Below are 22,056 nucleotides of genomic sequence, written 5' to 3'. Positions count from 1 at the left end.
CATTGCGGCGGGTTATTATATATATAAATCTTTATATATATAAAATACTATCAACCTAACTTTTTATATACATGTGTTAAAATTTTGTATCGTTTACCAATACGTGTGTAAATAATAACCTTCACAAATGTAGATTATATAAAAATGAACAATAAAATTAATTTATTAATATACTTTTTAGTTTCAGTAGACATAAGTTATTAAAACTGATTCAATCAGTTGACTAATAAAATGGTCGAATATTCCATATAATTACTGGTTGGATTACAAATTATGTTGACAAATACATGTTAGTTAAACATCCTTAGATGTGTTATATTAAAACAATCCGCCTCTTCAATTTCAATATCAAAATCTTCTATACTCTATAATAAAAGAAACTATTTTAAGGACACTTGTCATCATATTAGACAATGTTTTATAGATAAATATTATTTTAGTTTAATTTAATCTTTTCTAATTAATTATAGATAATTCTTCTACTAAATATTATTTAGTTTATTTTTTTATGGATAATTATTATTTAGTTTAATCTCCTTATCATTTATAATATTATTTATTTAACTAATAGAGTAATAGATAATTCTTCTACTAAATATTATTTAGTTTAATTTTTTATGGATAATTATTATTTAGTTTAATCTCCTTATCATTTATAATATTATTTATTTAACTAATAGAGTAAATTACGATTTTGGCCCCTGTAGTTATAGCACTTTTACTCTTTTAGCCCAAAAAGAAATTTTAACATCTGAGCCCCCAACGTCTTTTTTCTAATCTTTTTGGCCCCTAACGTCTTTTTTCTAACCATTTTAGCCCCTAACATTTAATGGATGGGGTTAGTGTTATGGGCTAAAAGGTTTAGAAAAAAAGACGTTGGAGGCTCAGATGTTAAGAAATTACGGATAAAGTTCCATAAATTATCTTATTATTTATTTATATTAATTACTAGGTTAGAAATTATATCTTAATAATTAAAACAAATATCGCGCATTTTCATAAAGAGGGTGGAGGGAACGATTTTTTTCTTTATATTAATTACTAGATTAGAAATTATATCTTAATAATTGAAACAATCAACAATATTTTTAGAACTAATAAATTAAGACCACTGTTATTTAAATAAGTGGATGGAATGATTTTCTTTTTTATATTAATTACTAGATTAGAAATTATATCTTAATAATTGAAACAATCAACAATATTTTTAGAACTAATAAATTAAGACCACTGTTATCTAAATAAAACTTGGGTTCACGTCGTGAGAAAGTCGATGATACAGTTTGTCTTCTAATCGATCGTTCAAATGTTTTTATATTTATAAACTTGACAAACATCACAAGTTTTGATCATACATAAAACAAAATTTTGTTCGGATATCAGAAAAGTGTCTTAAAATATCGTTTTATAATTGTTAAATTTTCGTTATTAACTATCTGATATTTTATTTTCTCAACCCGTGTAATACACGGGGTTATAACCTAGTTGATATAATATATAATATTAAAATTGAAGGAAGATATATAGATTTAATATTAAAATTATTAAACTATCACCCTCCAACGCTCTTAGCCTACACATATTACATATCACATAATAATAATAATAATAATAATAATAATAATAATAATAATAATAATAATAATAATAATAATAAATTCAAATTTCTCAAACAATAAACATTAAGTGTATCGTATTGAATCAGTTAATATTATATATTCAATAACTATTAAAGAAGGATAAATTAATAATAAATATTTAATCATATTTAATCGATTATTATATATTCAATAACTATTAAGAATGATAAATTAATAATAATATTTAATCATATTAATTCGTTTATTAGAATAAAGATAAGTATAATTGATATCCCTATATTAATTATTAAAAAGGTTAAGTTAAATTAAATTTAAATATAATTATAAAAATAAGGATAAGGATAAAGATAAGTGATATCTGTATATATTAGTTATTAATAATAATAATATTAAAAGAAATATATTAAACAAATATAAATAAAATTTATGAGGTTGAATGAATGAGAGAATGACATGTGACATTATATGAAGTCTTTTATTATAAGACTGATGTATTAATTATAAAAAATAAGAATTAATTAGAAACTATTGCATAAAACATTTGTTAAATAGAAACATTGAAGTTAAATCTGTGAATCAAGATTAGATCTTAAAAAATGCTTATTTAATTATTATTTTTCTAAATTAGATAATTTCAGTTTATTCAAATCTATATCTATACTATATAATAAAAGAAACCTGTTTTGGGACATTTGTCATTCTCTCATTTAATTGATTAAAATTATTAATAATACTAAAAATAATAATATTTAATCTAAATTAATACAAATTCTTATTATTAATAATATCAAATATAAAATCTAATCTAATACAAATTTTTATTATCAATAATATTTAATCAAATCTATTAAGAATTCATACGAATTCCAAATTTGATACTAACTTTCAAATAATTAAAAAAAAATCCGCCTAACATCACAAATGTTTCTGTTAAGTTCGATTAATTAATTTGTTCAACACTCACTATTATCTTTATCATTCAGTACGGTTAACCGATTTATCATAATACAACCTCCCACCTGTTCAATCGTATGATTTTTCAATCTTATATTAACTAAATAAATAAAGATTAATATTCAATCTTATCCTACTTTAAATATAAAAAAATCCGTTAGTTCAGATTAATATTCAATCTTATCCTACTTTAAATATAAAAAAATCCGTTAGTTTTTTTAAATATTTTTTTTATTATTTGGTATATAAAATCATATTTATTCAACCCATGTAATACACGGTGATTTTAAAAATATAAATTTTTTTATTATTTGGTAAACAATGTTACATTTATTCAACCCGTGTAATACAATGGTTTTAAAGATATAATTTTTTTTATTATTTGGTATATAATATTACATTTATTCAAGCCGTACAATACATATGGTTCTTATAGATATAACTTATTTTATTATTTAATATATAAAATTACATTTTTTTCAACCCGTGCAATAAAGGAAGCTTTTAAAAAAATAATGTTTTATTATTTGGTATATAAAATTCATTTATTCACCCGTGTAATACACGAGGTTATAACCTAGTTATACAATAAATCAAAATAAATCACTCTTATAAAAAGTTAAAAATGTTTTATTTTAAAAAAACAATTTAAGATTTTAAATAAAAATTTATAAAGTTTTTAATTTTATAAGTTATATTAAATAACTTAAAAATAAATAGCTATTGAAATAAACAGATTGGTTATTAAAAATATATGTAAAATGTGATGGTGATATGACAACGTTTTTTAAGTGTTATTAGCATTTACTATTAAATAGTAAATACTAAACTGATGTTTTTGAAATGTGGATGTTTTCTAATGCGTTAGAAGACTCTGTGTGTATATATATAATATTTTTTAAAGGAAAATTGGTTTTTAATAAACCAACCTTTGTCCCGTTGGTAAATAATAATCTTACCTACGTAATTGGTATACAATAATCCTACCTATCAACATGTTGGTACTCAGTGAACTTCCGTTAATTTTTCTTTAACTGAAGTTAATTTTTAAGTTTTATTTATTAAACAAAAAGTCCCTATAGTTGTAATTTACTAGTTTTAACTATTTTATAAAACAAAAAAAACCTCAAGGGACTGTAATTTACTCGTTTTAAAATAGTTAACACTAGTAAATTACAACTACAGGGATTGTTTGTGTAATAAATAAAACTTAAAAACTAACTTCAGTTAAAAAAAATTAACGGAAGTTCACTGAGTACCAACATGTTGATAGGTAGGATTATTGTATACCAATTACATAAGTAAGATTATTATTTACCAACGGGATAAAGGTTGGTTTATTAAAAACCAATTTTCCTTTTTTAAACGGTATAATATTATGTTCTACAAACTCGTAAAATTATATATATATATATATATATATATATATATATATATATATATATAGGATAGGGTTCCAGCGTGAACAACCTCCCAAGAGTGAACTGCGTGAACAGATCTTGACCGTCGATTAATATGATCTTGATTTGTTGATGGGGTGGCATGATTGTAATTAATAGGTTATCTTTTGTTGTTTTTTTTAAATCAAAAGGGTAAAAGTGTAATTATGTTAATGGCTTATTTAAAACCAGGAAACAAAATTATTTCCATAATATTAGATGAAATCCCGTAATAATCTAATTGTTTGTTTATTACTTGTTTAGATATCCATTTTAATCAAATAAAAAAAAACCCCTTTGCTCCATTCTTCTACGACGACGGCAGAGGAAGAAAACACCCCATTTTCTCCATTCTTCATCGATGACGGCAGATCTGGTACTTCTTCAACAATCAAAGGTACACATTTGAAAATCTTAATCCTTATATGTTATCGAAACTACCTGCATGTTCTTTTTAGTTTCTTAATGAAGTAAGATCGCAAGTCGGAATTAGGGCTTGAATGTTGTGTTATGAAAGTTTTTTATTTACAAATCTTAGTTACAATGGTATGATTTTAAGTAGGAGTCAATCGAATCAGAGTATGATTACGTTGAAGTTGTTAATCGTTGTTTAGTGCTTGAATGTTGTGATGTTGTTCTGTTTTTTATTGAATTGTAAGTATGTTCTTCAATCGATTCAGATTCATAGTACACCTGTGTACGGTTTTGGCAATTCTATTGATAATTTTGTTAATTAGTGATGTACACCAATGTATGTAGTGTTAAAATAGTTTTAGATTTGTTTTGTTTGTTAATTTTGTAGAATAAAAAGTTTGGTTAAACACAATGAAGGGTTTTGCCATGATTTTAATATGTTAGGGCGTCAGTATGTTAAGTTATATATGATTATGTGGTTTAAGTACACATGTGTACTGGTCACCCAAAGAAAAAGACAGGGAAAAAAGTTGGGCTTGAAACGGAACTGAACGAAGTTGCCAACACAAATGCGTAAGGATCATATTCTTTTCCGAAAAATGATTGATATTCGATAACAAGACTGATTATATATTTACACGTGTGTACGTGCTCTATTCCCCGAAACACACACATGTAGTACTACAAATGTTATGTGCAGTACACGTTTTAGTTTGAGTGCTTTATTTTAATAATAGGTCTGTTTACACGGTGTACACATGTGTATACCCATATAGTTGCACATGTGTACTGTTGTGTTCAAATCATCACAACAAGACAATACACATGTGTACTCGACATATGTCCTACTTTTTGTGAACATGAGCATGTGTTCGAATTTGAAAAATGACCATAGTATGCGATGTACACATATTTACTGATGGGTCTGGGTTCGAGAACCGCATATGTGTAGTCAGAATTTTTTTTTTGATTAAAAAAATGCGATAGTTTTTTTTGGACACACAAGGCTAGTTGTCCTTTGTGTCTGATTGGTACACAGGTGTACTCGTATGCTAGTGTAATTGGCCGACATTCGGTTAATTGAAAACATTATTAATTTATTATGACATTTTTGCAGGAAATTGGTGTTTGAAACTGAGAGTGGCGTTGGGTTATACCATTTTCAAATGATGGATTTACAACCAAGCAAGTGGATTAACGATGGCGTGATAAATAGCTTTTATCAATGCTAAACTATGAGGAAAATGAGCAAACAAGCGGATGAAATATATTCAGGCATGCTGATAAAGTAAAAGGAACAAAGCCGCGACTGTTCGGCCATACAAATTGTTTAGTAAGTTAAACTGTGTATTATAATTGTGAATACTATGTTAAATTGTGCGTGGCCGATTATTCAAATATACATTGGTTGTTATTTGTGCGTTCAGGCTAAGGATATCTTATGGAATGGGAAACGTGGTTTGGGGTAACAGCCGTTAAGTGGGATAGTGGCTTCCCACTTCGGCATGTGGCCAAGAAGGCGTGCTTGACACGTTTGAGGAAGAAGTACGCAATAAAGCTAGTAACTTCAAAGGTAAACAAGCACCGTAATCGTGTATTGGCTGAAGCAACTGAACATGACCAGGCGATGGTTTGAGTTTTTCGTATGTATTTGATTAATAAACATGTGGTGATTGGCAAACTAGAATCATTTGACGGTTTGGTATTTTGATATTTTTTGAAAAAGTGAAACTTGACAGGTTTGGTATTTTGATTATTTTGTATATGTTTGGTTTTTTTGTATGTTAGACTACTTGACAGGTTGTTAGTGTACATATTATGGGTTATGTGTACTAAATCTAATTAAGCGTTTTTACAATAAAAAATGAGCAGAGTTATAACGTAGTAAAGTAAGTGCACATGAGTACTTGTTATGTAAATATACAAGTACACCTGTTTACAAACATAGGCGATAATGTCTACGTTACAACAATGGATTGTCCAGGTAGTGTATTCGTATGACTGTTGATTTCCATAGATTTAAACGAACATGTAAGATTTTCGTTGTTTTTGGTCGTTTCAGCAATATTAGAATTATAGTTACTCATTTTTTCGTTGAATTAGAGTTTTCAGTCCTCTTTTTTATTGTGTATAATATTTAGCTCCGTCGTACACACGTGTACTGCTGTGTTCTATAGAGAGGAATGTTGTTTGTGTATAATATTTAGCAGAAAAGTGCACATGTGTACGGATTTTTTTTTTCAGATTTTTTCAATAGAGATGAATGTTATTTATGTCTATATTGACTTTGTTTAAGACATAATACAAGTGCAGTCAAAGAAAAGAAAAATAATAATTGTTAGTGATAACAAGTCTTATTATGTCGCATCAAACAACCAGAAAAAAAAGCGATGATTAAACGCTTAAATGAAAATCACAAAATAATAAAAAGAAAAGACTATCCAAATTGTTTCAATTGTTTGTAAATCCAAGAAAATTCCTAGATGTCACTACCGTTATTTTCGCTCTCATCTAAATGGCCATCAGTACTGGTTTCGTTTCCTTCGTCATACACATACTGCTCATCCTCTTCTTCCTCATCATCTTCTTCTGCAGACGAATCATCCTTCGTTGGTTTACCTTTTTTAAGTGGACAATTCCTTTTATCATGCTTCCTCACCCGTTTACCACAAAATTACATTTCCTCCTATGTTTTTTGAATTTCTTTTTTGCTATTTCCTTTGGGCCCATTTGGAGTTTCATAAACGTTACTAGCAACCGACTCTGCACAATTACAATACAAAAAGAATCATTCAAAATAACAAGGACAAACAATGATGCGGGTCTTTAAAGGTTCATTAACTAAGATTATGCTATTTACATGTAACCTTCGTATATTATACACATGTGTACTATCGCGTTGGAGTGTATAGAACACAGCAGTACACATGTGTACGATGGAGCTAAATATTATACCTAATAAAAAAGAGGACTGAAAACTCTAATTCAACGAAAAAATGAGTAAACTATAATTCTAATATTGCCGAAACGACCAAAAAACAATGAAACTCTTACATGTTCGTTTAAATCTATGGAAATCAACGGTCATACGATTACACTACCTGGACGATCCATTGTTGTAACGTAGACATTATCGCCAACGTTTTGGTTAGAATTATGATTGTCGATTTCTGGGTCGGCCATGAGTGAATTACGGTATCACCTGTCGAAAATAATTCAACTATGTTTCAATGTAGACAAACACACCAATTTAATTACAAAAACATAAAAATCAAGTTCTAAATCAATATTGAAGTTGTAAGTGAAAGAATTTCGCAAACTGAATAACCATTTAGTTAAACAACATGGGCTACGATGATCGCCGGAATATCAGTCCAACTTATCTTCCGATGTCTGGCAGGTGACGGCGACGGCAACAATATAGAAGTCCGTCGAGATGTCCGGCGAGATGAGATGTCCGGCGATATGAAGAGGGTGACGTGATGAACGACGGTCGTTTATTAATCTCTGATAGATCAATTTTCTGGGGTAGAAAACTTGATAAGTACGTGAATTGTGGTTCAATTATCAACAAAATATGGATATTTGTTGAAGAGATCATGAAAGATAATCTAGAAAATTAAAAAAAAATATGTTAAGATTTTAAATTAATAACCATTTTATGAAACTGATATTGCAGTTCACGTATGAAATTAATGTATATGAAAAGTTACATTAAAATTAATAACCATTTTAATAAGATTTTAAATTCATAACCATTTTAAGATTTTATGCAAAGTTACAATCTTGCCCTTGTCAAATGGATATGAAATCAATGGTTCTGATCAGTTCACGCGGTTCACGCTAGAAAATTTGTTCACGTTTGAACCTAATCCTATATATATATATATATATATATATATATATATATATATATATATAGGGTAAGGATAGTGTAAAAAGTGCTCAAAGTGTGAGAAGTGTAAGAAGTGTATTATAACACTATATATAATACTATATAACACCATATAAACATCGTATAACAATATGTAACACCATATAATACCATATAACACTATGCAACGCTATATATCATTATATAACAAATATAACACTATACATCTATAATAGACATGCTATCAGACAACCTATAGTGTTATATTTGTTATATAATGATATATAGTTTTATATAGTGTTATATGGTATTATATGGTGTTATATATTGTTATACGGTGTTTATATGGTGTTATATAGTATTATATATAGTGTTATAATACACTTCTTACACTTCTCACACTTTGAGCACTTTTTACAGGATCCTCTACCTATATATATATATATATATATATATATTCTTGTAACACAATTTTTTTAAAGACAAATGTTATTCTCCTACTTTACACCAATAATTTTTAAATTCCTTCTTTGTTCAGGTTTAAACTTATGATCTCCCCCTTAAAAGACATGTGCCTCTACCAAATGAACTACCCCACATTAGCCAGCTACGGTATTAAAGGATGAGACCGTCCTAGTCTGATGAAAATGATAGTTTCACAATAGATTTGACAAAAAAAAAAAAAAAAAAAAGGAGACAAAATTCAATTTTGATGACATCTACTCGAATTTTGTTAGTTTAAATAATAATGTTTTCTACAAACTTATAAAACTATATATTTTCTTGAAACACAATGATTTCAACTACTAGTCTAAAGGGTGAGACCATCCTAATTTGATCATCACCATAGTTTCACAATAGATTAAAGATCTGGCAAAAAGAAAAGAAAAAAACGGACACATAATCTAATCTTCTAATGACATCTACGAATTTTTAGCTTAAATAAAAAATTTATGAGTACTTTATGTAATTCCTCTTTTCAAAGAAACCATCTATATAATGTGTCTATGCCTTATAATATTCTACCCAACCAAACCACATGTTCCACATCAAACTCCACTAAAGAAAAAAAAAAAGACACCACATATTTCTTTTACATTTGTATGCATTGTAAAAGAATATCTTATATAATTTGTATGCATTGTTCAGTTATGGTCAGATGTTTATTGTTCCAAGAGTCCATGATTAAAATCTTGTAACATCTTCAAGTTTATATCTGTAAATATCAGGTCTGCTTCTTTTATATTTTTCTTTTGTTAAATCCAATTTGCACTGCTTCAATTAGGTTGTAATGCAGGATTTGAGGTAAGATATGATGTATGTATGACATGAATTCCTATGTCATGATGGATGTCATTGATCCATCCAAGTCATGATCTAGTGTGGTTAGTCCTCCTCTTAAGTAACTCCATTCCTGTTAAGGGATGCCTTAGAGTTTAAACTTTAATTACTTGGTGGGGAGTACCCATCATCAAGGAACAACCAAAGGCAGGCATATGTCACGGGGTTAGTTTTCGACCCTTGTGTGGCGTCCCCATCCCGCTTCTTTGTATGGGTCACTGGTTTCATCCTGCCTTGGACTCATCAGAGAGCGGCGCCAGCTCTCGACCAGTGGTGCTTCGCCGTAGCACGACTAGGCACGTACACTTTTTCACTGACACTGATTTTGTCCCCCAATAAAGTCCCGGACTAGCCGATAACTCAAACGTTCAAGCACAACCCATAACATACCGATCTTCAAATATTTGGCCCGTGACACATGGCTGTAATGATGTCATTCCTTTGTTAGGTAAATTTTTTGTTGGGGTTGAAATGCGAGACTCTCTTTCCCGGGCTTCGACTCTACTGTTGATTCGCAATCAGTTCAGAAAATATACATAACAGTGAACATGTTCAAATTAATTGTAGTTTTCTTTGAGGAGTAATACATTTTAAGCTTATGATTTTATATTAAAAGTTTAAGCGTCTCTATCATTATTATTATTATTTTTTTTGAACGGCCAACGAATCCTCCAAATGGGCTACTGGCGAAATTCACCACATCGGGATACACTCGCCTTCCGAACCGGGGAAAACCCTCACCTAGGGCCGAAGCCCGTGAACACTCGTCCGAAGGCACGACAGTGCGGTGAGGAAAACCCGCTCAGTTCAAGGATCGAACTAGCGATCGCCACCTACTCGCCTAGTCTCCCATCATCACCAGGTGCCGCAGAAACTAAATGCTAGGGGCAGGAATTGAACTTGGGTCACTTGGAACACAAGGTCTCTCCCTTACCACTCCACCACTAGCTCATTGGCTTAAGCTATTTGAATTTGATAAAATCAAAAAAGTGTTTAGCTCTGTGTCATATTCTAACCAAGTATTAAATGATTCATCAATAACAATAAGTTTGATTAAAATCAGTTTTGTCCAACTACGAAAATGATCCCTCTGGGTCGGGCCATCTATAAGCCCTAGCTTCAAGCCCAAACGTTTGGGCCATATTTAAAAAAATATTATATTAGCCATTACAAAAGGCCCACTGTCCCATACACCGAGTGTGATCATATCATATTACAATTCTGGACTGTATCAAATTACGATTCTGGAATTTATTTCGATTAAATCGAGGTTTGTGTTTCGATCAAAACAAGGTATGTTGGTTCAAAATTCCAAACCTTCAAGACTTCACGTCTCAAGAGTTTAAGGTACGATTCAGTTTTCAACTTCTGATTTAAATGTTTGTCGACTGTTTATAACAAAAACTTTACTAATTCTGTTGATTTAAACTTTACTGATTATTTATGTGTTTGTTGACTGTTTAGAACAAAAAATTCACTAATTCTGTTGATTTAAAATTGCAACAGAAGTTGTTTGTTTACTGATTATTTATGTGTTTCTTGTCTGTTTAAACACAAGTTTCACTACTTCTGTTGATTTAAAATTACAACAGAAGTTGTTTGTTTACAGATTATTTATGTGTTTGTTGACTGTTTAAACAAAAATTTCACTAGTTCTGTTGATTTAAAATTACGACAGAAGTTATTTGTTTACTGATTATTAATGTGTTTGTTTACTAATCTGCTGAAACATGATTAGTTAGGTTTTTTTTTTCTTAACCATGTCAAATAGAAATCGAAAGTACAAATAACGTGCTTCAAAAAGGAAAACAAAAGTAAACCAGAGCTCTAAAAATATGTAAAAATCACAAAAAAAAAAAAAAAATTTCTTACAACAATCTTAATGAACCTACATTTGATGAAATAATAATAATAATAATAATAATAATAATAATAATAATAATAATAATAATAATAATAATAATAATAATAATAATAATAATAATAATAATAATAATAAAGTATAGTTTCTGTAAATAAAGAGCCTACGGAAATATACAATTTTGTTGAAGCAAGTAGCAACCACAATTGTAGTGTTCTTCTGTTCTTCAGATGACAAGATGTAACTAACTAACTAACTTGTTTAGCTAACGTAACTAATTATAACTATATGTATTCTTAGCGCATCCAAAATTGATTATTTGACCTTAAATAATCGGTTAGTGACACTACACAATACACAAAGTCACAAAAACTAAATTAGTTGGGTATATGTTACTTGAAAACAAAGCAATCGTCTTTCACTTTCAAAAAGCAATGTCTAACACTTCCTTAGTCACCCCTTTGATCAAATATTGTTGTAGAAAGAACACTCGAAGAATTGATTCGGATTAGAGTCGGGAGGCTAACCAGATAGAAAGGTTATGCAAGCATGGGGAATGGTAAAGTGAACCGCAAACACAAAAACAGCAGCCCTGAATCTTGATGATTGTACATGAAGCTGGAATTAGAATATCTTTTACTGAGGAGTTTGATCTTTAATTGCATCTGCTTCTTGATTTCAATTGATAGGAACATACTTTTAGAAATCGCTGGTAGCATGTACTGAATGGTGCATTCAAAGAGGCTGAGAAATTTTAATATGCATCATCTAGATACGAAGGTAAGGGATACAACAAGATATCTGTTGGAAACAATTTATTTTCTATCCCTAATTACCTACATCGATTTTCCAGCCTTGGGATTATTATTGAGTTTTAAAGTTATTCCTGAACTCAAACAAAGTTTGAATCATGTATCTCAACGGATTGAATTCCAGACCAATAATTTATCTCAAGCGGACCTTGATCATAACATTAACCATATGACATGAGTTATAAATGTGGAGATGCTCGAGGACCGGACAACTCTTCATCATTTCTCCTATGGTTTCATCATTGATGTTAACACACTTCAAGATGAGAGTTTTTAGAAACTTTATCTCCCTCACCATAGTAGAGGGCATGTCAGGAACATTCATAGAATGTTGCCTAAATGACAGCCTTGTTTTTTTATTGAAGATTTTGATGGGAAAAACAAAGTTTCTCACATGATCACTGAAACCATCTTCATCCTCCATTAAATTAAGCTCAAGATTTTGGACATTCTTCGACATGGCAAACTCTATCCATTTAGTTATTGCACCCTTTGATTGCTTGTCCAAATTAAAGAAAATTAGAAATCTTCAATCATAGGGCTGTTGTGATGACACATCACCCTGTTAACCCAGTTGATGTATCGGTTCCTTCCTGGCAAGCGCAACTTTGGTTGCAGCAATATCTTTTCCCTTCTTTCATTATCTTCAAAATCCAAATGAACTGTTCGACGCCACAAGTGCCTCCATCTTTTTTAAAGATGACTGGTCGCTTTTTTGATGGCCGAATATGACAGCATGCGAATGATAATGTCATTTGACATTGTGCTCACTACATCTTTGGGATTGTAGTCATGTTGATCTCCCTTGAAAAAAATATACACCATTAATATGCTGAAAACAAACCCATGAAGTGGTTGAACACCTAGTCATTATGTATTATGTTACCGTTATGTGATGTTGTTCTCATATGAAATATAAGCTGGTATTTTCAAATGGTGGGTATTTGTTAATGGAGATCAACATGACTAAAATCCCGTAGATGTGGTGAGTAGAATGTCGGATGACATTATCAAATGCATGTTCTTCAATTTGACTTCAAGGAAGTAGAAGTCACCGGTCATTTTTCAAAAAGATGAAGGTACTTGTGGTGTCGAACAATTCATTTATATTTCAAAGATACTGAAAGAAAGGAAAAGATGGTGTTGCAACCAAAGTTGCACTTTCAAGCAAGGGGGCGATGCATCAATTAGGGAGATGTGTCACCACAACAGCCCTATGATTGAATATTTCGAAACTTCCTTTAATTTGGACGAGCACTCGAAGGGTACGTGATTATCTGAGAAGTGACTTTTAGTGATCATTCAAAATTTTTATTTAACTTAATTAGTGGGGGATGAAGAGAATTTTAGTGATCATTCGAGTAACTTTGTTTTCCCATCACAATCTGTAATAAGAAAACAAGACTTTCATTTAGGTTACAGTCTATGAATGTTCCTAGTGTGCCCTCGACTATGGTCATGGAGGTTAAGTTTCTTAAAGCTCTCATCTTGAAGTGTGTTAATGTCAATGATCAAACCAATGGGGAATTGATGAAGAGTTCTTGAGCATCTCCTCATTTATAACTCACGTCATATGGTTAATGTTATAATCGAGGGCTATCGCTTGCTCTAAGAAAGTTTGAGATAAATTAATGTTTTAGACTTCAATCAATCGAGATACTTGATTCAAATCTTGCTTGGGTTCAAGAATAACTTTAAAACTCACTAAGAATTCAAGGCTTGAATCAAATTTCATTGGTGGAGGGTATTCATGGATAAAAAATGATTTGTTGTATCTTGTTTTATTCCTTTCGTAATCCTGAATTGAACATTTACCGTCCAAAGGCTACAGTGGAGGAATTCTTGATGTTAGTAAGATCATGGGGCGATGATAGTCTTCTTGGGTTGACGCATAGGGCGATGATAGTCTTCTTGGTTGACTTGTTTGGTGAAAGCTTGCTGAAATTTAAGTTTCAGGTACTTAATCTTGCTCGTTTTAATGAACATATTCAGTTGTGTCGGATTTTTGTTTCGTCATTTCGCTGAATGGTGTGAGTGGAACGTGTGATCTTAATAGTAGTGGAAAATAAGTTTGTTTATCCTACTTTAGCGAAAACGAATGTGCATTATATGCGCCATTAATGATGGATCTCAGTGAGATCCAAACAAGTTTTCTTACTGTATATAAACGATACCTTCTTTTTTTTTGAATGGCCAATGAATACTACACAAGCCCGGTCACCGGGCAAACCGATTGGCGAAAGACCACCCACGCCTTGCAAGCACAAACATCGTTGTTGACCTGGCCCACAAGATTAAACTTGACACACAGAAGCTTTACAAATTGTATGACTCTTTTTCTCATTAATAAAAATATGACTAACAGATTGAAGGATATCCGTGGTATAATTTTTACTTTTATTTTATGAACCCGGTTCATATTATCTATGTGTTTGTTTCGTTACAAAGATTAGTCAAATCACTTTTTGACAAATAAAAATACATGTATATATATGTTATTCAAAATAAACTTTAACTACTTAAAACTATATATACATTTTAAACAACGGAAGCGTATGTAGCAAAATAACACGAACACTTTTATACCAAGGAGCACCTATAATGGAACAAGATCACCAACATGCAAACACGAAATAGAACATCAACCATAGGGGGTTTAGATATACCTTTGGTTAGTGAATAACCGGTTGAGACACCGAGGTTCAACGAACAAGTGCTAGTTGTACGAACTATCGAAACGCGGGAATGGTCGGAAAACGGCGGAGGTGAGCGGCGGTCTCGCGGCGGCGATGGCCGGCGGTCCTGGCCGGCGGCGGCGGTGGTCTTGGCCGGTTGGGGTTGTATGTGTTGTGTGAGTTTTGGTTCAAGACTTCCAACCCCCAAAGTTCAAGACCAACATGCATATACATAATGGAAGAAGATCTATGCATGTTTGCCAAGTGGCGGACATGCATAGTGCATGCGATCCCATTGGCCAAGATTTAGGTGTGCGACAAGTGGCAAGAAGATCCTTTGCATGTAATGCCATTGGCCGCGATTTAGGTGCGCGACAAGTGCGATGGACGAGTGTTCTTGTCCCACTCGGTCCACGTACCCGTCTCTCAGTTCAATACCCGCGTATCATTCGTAATTACCAGTTAAATTAGTTAAGTGGATTTTAGTTCGTTGCCCACGGTGTAACTCTTACGGGTCAAGACCCGGTCGGCAGCGTTGACTTATCGAACCGGACACAAATATCCAACAACTCCCACTTCGACGGTCTCTGATAAGATCTTAACGCAGACAACCAGCGGTGTTCTAGCTACACATAACTGCCCCAACAGGTCATGACACTTTAAAGTCACTAACCAAGGTATCTTCCTTTTAGCAACGGCTTGCTACTTGAAGACAATAAACTTATGGCAATCTTTGTCATCTATCCTTTCTGTAAAAGACATTAATTGAACAATGAGACATGGATCAGATTCAATCTCACATGGCGTTCAATCATTATCGTTCTTATTCACAGAATCAAAGTGGTCCAATCAAACACACACTAAGTTTGGGTAAGGCCTCACACTTCACCAGTTTGAATCAACGAGGGCGCCCAGATGTCTAACTGTTACATATAATGTAAGAGTACAGAATCACATCTTGACTACATACAACTCCCACTGAACTTCAGAACCACTCCCAACCAATGCCTTTATAACTGGCATTATCTAGATACGAAGGTAAGGGATACAACAAGATATCTGTTGGAAACAATTTATTTTCTATCCCTGATAACCTACATCGATTTTCAAGCCTTGGGATTATTATTGAGTTTTAAAGTTATTCCTGAACTCAAACAAAGTTTGAATCATGTATCTCAACGGATTGAATTCCAGACCAATAATTTATCTCAAGCGGACCTTGATCGCAACATTAACCATATGGCATGAGTTATAAATGTGGAGATGCTCGAGGACCGGACAACTCTTCATCATTTCTCCTATGGTTTCATCATTGACGTTAACACACTTCAAGATAGAGGGCATGTCAGGAGCATTCATAGAATGTTGCCTAAATGACAGCCTTGTTTTTTTATTGTAGATTTTGATGGGAAAAACAAAGTTTCTCCCATCATCATTGAAACCATCTTCATCCTCCATTAAATTAAGTTCAAGATTTTGGACATTCTTCGACATGGCAAACTCTATCCATTTAGTTATTGCACCCTTTGATTGCTTGTCCAAATTAAAGGAAACTAGGAAATCTTCAATCATAGGGCTGTTGTGATGACACATCACCCTGTTAACCCAGTTGATGTATCGGTTCCTTGCTGTCAAGCGCAACTTTGGTTGCAGCAATATCTTTTCCCTTCTTTCATTATCTTCAAAATCCAAATGAACTGTTCGACACCACAAGTGCCTCCATCTTTTTGAAAGATGACTGGTCGCTTTTTTGATGGTCAAATATGACAGCATGCGAATGATAATGTCATCTGACATTGTGCTCCCTACCTCTTTGGGATTGTAGTCATGTTGGTCTCCCTTGAAAAAAATATACACCATTAATGTGCTGAAAACAAACCCATGAAGTGGTTGAACACCTAGTCATTATGTATTATGTTACCGTTATGTGATGTTTTTCTCATATGAAATATAAGCTGGTATTTTCATGTGCTTGGTTTTTTGTATTTTAATGGTAGGTATTTGTTAATGGAGATCAACATGACTAAAATCCCGTAGATGTGGTGAGTAGAATGTCGGATGACACTTTCAAATGCATGTTCTTCAATTGACTTCAAGGAAGTAGAAGTCACCGGTCATTTTTCAAAAAGATGAAGGTACTTGTGGTGTCGAACAATTCATTTATATTTCAAATGTAGGTCCCTGTTTCGCGGAGGATTACGAACCTAAACCTTGTTATACAAACCTACTAGCGAGTGCGGAATCCAAGCTAGCAAGCAAACCGAGTTAGTAGCAAGTAGAGAAACAAACACACAAAGATTCACCGATTAACACTAGTCGTATTAATGCAAATGAAGGTTCGGTTACAAGCTCAATGTTTACAGAAGTGTTCTATAAACTCTCTAAGTGTGTGTGTGAGTTCTGGGCAGAATGCTCTCTAAGCTTCTATCTCTTGGTGTGTAAAATGGCAGAACTAACTCTCACACAACACATGCATGGGTATATATACCCAGCTCAGCAGGTCTGCTCGAAGGATCCGAAAGATGGGCCGAAGGATCATCTTTCGGATACAATGCTTTCGAAGGATAAGCAGGGACCTCGAAGGATAGTCTTTCGAGGTCTATCGTTCGAAGCATATCTTTCGATGAGATCGAAGGATCCAAATTATCCTTCGATCTCTACATCATCCTTCGATCAGAACATCTCTCAACATACAATCTGTTGTCCAAGTCAAACCGGAGGATGGTTGACTTGGTCAACTTACAACACAAATCAGGTCATCGTTACATAAGACCGAATACAGACAAAGTACAGACACAAGTGCACCAACAAACTCCCCCTTGGCTGTAGCTTTGTCTTTGATCTCTAAGCTTTGTCTTGTTCTTCTAAAAGTGTAGACTCGTCTTGAACTTCGACGGTCTTTGGTCTTCAGGTTCTCAAAACTCTGATGTCCTATCATGTCTTCAATGTCGGAGGATCTTCAAAGTCTTCACGTCTTGAAAGTAGAAAGTGTATCAACAAACTACCCGTATCATGTAGGAAGTGTGTTGACAAACTCCCCCTTAACATAAGCTCCCCCTTGAGTTATGCTCGTGAAAAGACTTTATCTTTATGAAGTGAGATCCTTGTGGTGATGATGATGGCCAGCGGCGACTCGATCACCTTCATTCATTGAGTGCCTTCGTGTCTTCATTCCAAAGCTCGTCATCGACCATGTTCTCCTAGCCTTTAGAATCTGCACATGCAAGAAATCTAAACGCGTAATGAGAACAACTGCTTGGAATATAGTTAGCATAAACAAATGACACACGTATGACCATGTCACAATCAAACACCGTCCGACAGTTTGAAAGTTTAATAAATTTGCCAATTTTAGCCTTTTAACTTTCAAACATGCAAATTTCGACCGTTTATGAAGATTTAGTCAGTTCGGTTTTCAGTCAGGTTTCAGGTAGCGAAGACTTGAGCTCCAACATCGTACGATCGAAAATAAAGCAGAAATAAAATCTTTTTGGCTTTTATAAAGTTTATATTAAAACAAGCCTAAAATCTTTTTGGTATTTTTGAAATTAAAAGACAACAATTTAAAATCCTTTGAGTGTTATCAAACGACATCACCGCTAATGTCGTGCTGATATGCACCAAACGACGAAACTGTTTAAAAGAAATAATAACAGTTAAGCAGTAAATAAATATATACAGACATTCTTTTTGTGAGTTTCGAGGGTAAGAGAATCATATCAGTGTACGGTCATGCCAAAACACTCTTGTTGTTTAGTTAGTTAACATTAAGATAAGCATCCTATAACAATTATCGGTATTGTTGTCCACTTAAGCTCAACTTATCAGATGTAATCATGTTTAGAGGATACGTTAATGTATGATTTATACTTACCGACCGGTGTTCATCCACATCACGACACATTCCCGTATCAAGGTATGCACGAGAGTTCATCTTACCAGTGAGTATACCGATTATCATCTGTTTGACCGTATAAAATGTGAGATACTCACTTATTTTGATTTGAAAACAAGTCCTATGTGATATAATCACTTATTGATGAGGAACTTGATTTTCGTATGCATGAGGGCACAGGTGCAAGTCCGTGAACAGGTCAGTACTTCCGTACAGCAGAGAGACGAACTTGACACCCGGATAAATGTGATATTTTATCACTTATTTGATATGGACATGTGATTGTTTATCACTTATTGAGGTCGAATGCAGTATGTAATATGTACACGTATGTATAGTATCATGGAAGATCTAGACTTGCGTCCCCGTTATTTTTCGGTAAAAGATACAACCATGATACCCAGATGATAAGCAGCATAAAGACCGAATATCTCAGAACCTCGGCAATCTATCAAACGAAATTTCGGTACTAAGACCATATGCCAATGAATGGTTCCCACCTGATCTTCAGTCGATTAAGATTTATATCACCCTGCACACTTTAAAATGATTGTGAGCCTACCGATACATCTTATATAAAGCTGCTTATCGTTTTTCATTTAAGGTTTAAAGAGGTTTGGATAGACCACTGATGTACTATCATTTTCTCTTTTGCTCGCCAGGAAACTCATTTTTGTTTTTCTATTGTTTTTGTGTTTTTGAAATTTTTCAATGTTTTTGGATTTTCAGATTTTGGATTTACTCCCCCTAAAATCAATAAACTAAGATAAATTTAAAAACACACAAAGATATTTACAAAAATGATTTTCCGATGTTGGTTTTACTCTTGCTTGACCTTAATGCCGTTTACCAATAATAAAAAGTCAAATCTTGATTTGTCAAATGCTTTGGTAAATAAGTCGGCACGTTGGTCATCGGTGTGGACCTTAACAACATCGATTAGCCTTTTCTCAAAGCAATCACGTATGAAGTGATATTTGATTTCGATGTGTTTGGTCTTTGAATGCTGCACAGGATTTCTAGTGATATCTAAAGCAGCAGAATTATCAACGTAAATAGGAGTAGTTAGGAATTCAAAACCGTAGTCCCGCATCTGTTGTTGGATCCAAAGAACTTGGGAGCAACAACTTGAGGCAGCAATGTATTCAGCTTCGCATGTTGATGTAGCTACACACGTCTGCTTCTTGCACTGCCATGTGACTAGGCGATTTCCTAAAAACTGACATCCAGCCGTTGTGGACTTGCCGTCGATTTTACATCCGCCAAAATCAGAATCACTGAAGGCTACCAATTCAAAGTTATTATCCCTAGGGTACCACAGACCGGTGTCAGGGTACGCCTTCAAATAACGAAAAATCCTTTTAACAGCAGCAAGATGTGAGGCCTTCGGGTTAACTTGATATCTAGCAAGCAGGCACGTTGGGTACATTATGTCTGGCCTTGATGCTGTGAGGTACATGAGAGATCCGATCATGGCGCGATAGATAGAAGGGCTAACAGCTTCTCCCTTCAAGTCTGGAGTAATTCCGTGATTAGTTGGCAATGGGGTACCAATGGGCGTTGCATCAGACATCTGGAACCGGCTCAAGATGTCACCAACATATTTAGTCTGATGGATGAATATCCCAGACTCCGTTTGTTGTACTTGTAGGCCCAAGAAGAAGGTCATTTCCCCCATAGCACTCATCTCGAATTTATCCTGCATAATGCGCTCGAATTCCCTACACAAGACATCATTAGTAGAACCAAAAATAATGTCATCAACGTATACCTGTACCAGAAGAAGATCTCCATCTTGTTCTTTGATGAAGAGAGTACAGTCGATAAGACCTCTACGAAAACCGTTCTCCAGCAGATAGTGAGATAAGGTTGCATACCAAGCTCGTGGTGCTTGATGAAGACCATAAAGAGCTTTGTTGAGCAACCAAACCCGATCGGGATGGATAGGATCTTCAAAACCTGGAGGTTGTTCGACGTACACCTCTTCTTCAACCACACCATGTAAAAATGCACTTTTCACGTCCATCTGATAAACCTTGAATCCTTTGAAGGACGCATAGGCTAGAAAGATTCGAATTGCTTCGAGACGTGCCACTGGTGCATAGACTTCGTTGTAGTCGATCCCTTCAATCTGACGAAAACCTTGAACGACTAAACGTGCTTTGTTTCGGATAACAACTCCGCGGTCATCCTTTTTGCATTTGAAAACCCAACGGGTACCAATCTTCTTGTATCCAGCAGGTTTCTCTACGAGTTTCCAGACACCCAGCTTCTGGAATTGTTGCAGTTCTTCCTGCATTGCTTCAACCCAAGCATTATCTTTCAAGGCTTCTTTCCACGTTCTTGGTTCTTCTTGTGAGACATAACACGCGAAGGACCAGTCGTTTTGTTGCCCGGATTCTCGAATAGCTGCATACAAGCCTGCATTGTTGTTGTTTCGCAACATGTTTCTTGTTTGAACGCCACTTCGCACATTTCCAATGATGTTTTGTTGAGGATGGGTATTATGAATCCTTGTGTCTGGATTATCTGGAACTGGAACATTTATACCCAGATTGTTGAGGTTAAGATCAACAACCAATTCAAGACCCGGAATTGACGAAGAGGATGATGCAGTAGCCTCAGCTGTTCTGTGGGCATCCACTGGAGGAGTACCCTCTGAAGTACCATGAACTGCTGTTGTAGGAGCTTCCTGATCTGCATCTAGAAATTCATCATCCTCTGAAGATTCGTTCAATTCGTTTGCATCATGAAAATCCTCATTGTTGAGAGTATTATTGTTCACCGAAGAAGATGGTTCTTGATTAACAAGAATCGGACGAACCACCGGTGAAACTGTTGCATTGTCACTCTCGAAAAACATCCTAGTCGCAGCATTTTCTTCAACGACTTCAACATTGATCGAATTGAAAAAGTCATCGTACTCAAACATCCAAGGTTGACCCGGATTTTTGACTGGCAAGGTGTGCCTTTGTACTCTGACCTCAGACCATTCCTCGACCCTTTTAGTCTCTAGATTCCAGACTCGTAAGTTAGGGGTGGCATACCCAAGAAAGTATCCATCAATTGCTCTTGCCCCAAACTTTCCATTAGGATCGATGATTGTGCATGGAGCTCCAAACGGTTCTAGATAAGACAAATCTGGTTTCCGTTTCTGAAGAAGCTCAAAGCAGGTCTTGTTGTGTCTTTT

The 22,056-nt window shown here is 33.7% G+C and overlaps 1 long non-coding RNA gene across 2 annotated transcripts; it reads left to right on the top strand.

Annotated features, from left to right (window-relative positions):
- Nucleotides 1-10,543: 10,543 nt before the first annotated feature.
- Nucleotides 10,544-14,486, top strand: LOC110904891. Of its 2 annotated transcripts, XR_002572831.2 has the most exons (3): nt 10,544-10,970; nt 11,966-12,264; nt 14,121-14,486. It is a non-coding gene; the product is annotated as an uncharacterized LOC110904891 (long non-coding RNA). The 2 variants fall into 2 exon arrangements; XR_004879838.1 differs by having other exon boundaries at nt 11,966-14,486.
- The last annotated feature ends 7,570 nt before the right edge of the window (nt 14,487-22,056 follow it).

The sequence above is a fragment of the Helianthus annuus genome, chromosome 14, assembly GCF_002127325.2.
Source record: "Helianthus annuus cultivar XRQ/B chromosome 14, HanXRQr2.0-SUNRISE, whole genome shotgun sequence".
NCBI lineage: Eukaryota > Viridiplantae > Streptophyta > Magnoliopsida > Asterales > Asteraceae > Helianthus > Helianthus annuus.
The sequence above is the reverse complement of the archived record's forward strand: the minus strand, read 5'-3'. Positions and strand labels throughout refer to the sequence as shown.